At 42.3% G+C, this 2,364-nt stretch overlaps 1 protein-coding gene across 2 annotated transcripts in view; it reads left to right on the forward strand.

The window, feature by feature from the left end:
- The first annotated feature begins 465 nt into the window (after nucleotides 1–465).
- The window catches only part of LOC306880533 (serine/threonine-protein kinase PAK 5-like), a 61,927-nt gene continuing 60,028 nt past the window's right edge, over nucleotides 466–2,364 (forward strand). Inside the window, exon 1 of one of the 2 annotated variants that reach the window (XM_079434100.1) lies at nucleotides 466–633. The gene's annotated coding sequence lies outside the window, so the exon portion shown is untranslated. The remainder of the gene's footprint in view (nucleotides 634–2,364) is intronic. The other variant, XM_079434098.1, reaches the window with a different exon arrangement.

Below are 2,364 nucleotides of genomic sequence, written 5' to 3' on the forward strand. Positions count from 1 at the left end.
AATTTTCTCTCAGAATGAAACGCTTTTAATATGTTTCTACAATTTCCTGTAGTTTTGCGGTTTTAAAAATATGAGATAATACAGATGTTCCGTTATTCCAAATAGTTATAAAAGGTTTATTTTTTAAGTTCTTAGTTCTTCGGTTGGCATACTATAGTATTTTGTCGAATGATATATAGATGCAGACAGATTTAAAAAACAAACAAACAAATAAAATCTAATACAGAATCTTTTACTCTTTTGTAATTTTGTTTAATCGTAGGTTAAATTAATACTTCGCTTGTGATTATTAATTCATAAGACAATGCTGACGATACGTTCTTTATCCTCCAATGGAAAGTATTACGTATTGAATTGTAAGCGATCGGTAGTGACGTCGCGCTGCTCCCGTCCAATAGCGGACGCCTAGCTCATGAATATTCATGTTGACGCCTTCGCCATAGTAGCGCGAGCCGCTCGGTTGTCAGGTGCCGTGATTCCCAGCAGCCCGGATGTAGCGCGCAGTCTCCAGCATCAATCCCGGAGAATAACATGACACTGACAACCACATAACACCGTTATTCCCTCCGCGACACTCCCGCAGGAGCGGAGCGCACCGCTGACAGGAATGTGACGCGCTTCCCGCCGCAGCAGGTGAGCGATCTTCATCCCAGTCTGTCCTAGCAACAAGCAGCCGCGCGATTGGACGCGATTCGGCGCTTATAACGCGGCGTGACGCTTCAGAACAGGGCTGCAACTTCACCGCTCCAGCGGATCCCGACGCGTCCTGCCGCGGCCTGAGCTGCGTCGAGCGCGTCGCTGTCCTCGGTGCTGAACGCGGCTCGGGTGCGCGCATGATGAATTCATGAGTAGAGATGATGTGTGTGTGTGTGTGTGAGTCAGTGTGTGTGTGTGTGTGTGTGTCAGTGTGTGTGTGTGTGTGTGTGTGTGAGTGAGTGTGTATGAGTGTGAGTGTGTTATAGTGAGTGTGTGTGTGTGTGTGTGTGTGTGTGAGTGTGTGTGTGTGTCAGTGTGTGTGTGTGAGTGTGTTATAGTGAGTGTGTGTGTGTGTGTGTGTGTGAGTGTGTGTGTGTTTGTGTGTGTGTGAGTGAGTGAGTGAGTGAGAGAGAGAGTGCGTTATTGTGTGTGTGTGTGTGTGTGTGTGTGTGTGTGTGTGCATGTTTATGTGGTTTATGAGGACACAAATGTGTATAATGACATGGGTATGACAGAGGTATTACAATATGAAGGTGGTTTATGAGGACACTGCCTATGTCCCCGTAATTCAAAAGGCTTAAAAAACATACTAAATGGTGTTTGTTTGAAAATCTAAAACTGCACAAAGTCTCCTGTGAGGCTAAGTTTAGGTGTAGGGTTGGTGTAGGGCAATAGCACACACAGTTTGTTCAGAATAAAAACCATTACGCCTATGGAGAGTCCCCATAAACCACAAAAACCAACATGTGTGTGTGTGTGTGTGTGTGTGTGTGTGTGAGTGTGTTATAGTGAGTGTGTGTGTGAGTGTGTTATAGTGAGTGTGTGTGTGTGTGTGTGTGAGTGTTATTGTGTGTGTGTGTGTGTGTGTGTGTGTGTGTGTGAGTGTGTTATAGTGAGTGTGTGTGTGTGTGTGTGTGTGTGTGTTATAGTGAGTGTGTGTGTGTGTGAGTGTTATTGTGTGTGTATGTGTGTGAGTGTGTTATAGTGAGTGTGTGTGTGTGAGAGAGTGTTGTATTTCTATACCGGTTTAAAGGGCTAAAATCTATGATTGACATCTATAACACCCATGATTAGTTCACAATCAACAGATATATGATTACCTTTTGGTCGAATAGATGTTGGCAAAAGTTTCAAGTCCTTTCTCCCGGTGTCCGTCCTGGCTCAGTCGAGTTCAGACCACTTGAAGCTCGAAGCAAGGTTTCATTCAGGTTCTGATAACTGGTTACTGCTTAACGAATCACTAATACAATGGTTATGTTTTATTACTTACTTACTTACTTTACTTTTGTCATTTAGCAGACGCTTTTGTCCAAAGCGACTTACAAATAAGAAAAAGTAACTAAAACTAAAAAGTTACAACTCTATAAATACTATCTACCCACATATTTAAGAAAATAAAGAAATTAAATAAAATTGACACATGCATATAACAACAACATTTCAATAATAAACATATCAAAAACAATAACTCTTAAGCAAATAACAAAAATAACTGTGAGTAAAGTCTTCACCACGAATGTCGGCCCCTAACATCAGTTTCATAAGCATTTTATAGCCTTGCATATCATTTGCATTAATCTTACTAAAAACCTCCCATAATTCTTCCATCTTCTGCCCATGTCTGTGTCTGCCCCTCCTCCCGTGCAGGCAGGAAACACGACCTTTGTC

Source organism: Barbus barbus, assembly GCF_936440315.1.
Source record: "Barbus barbus genome assembly, chromosome: 14".
Classification (NCBI taxonomy): Eukaryota; Metazoa; Chordata; class Actinopteri; order Cypriniformes; family Cyprinidae; genus Barbus; species Barbus barbus.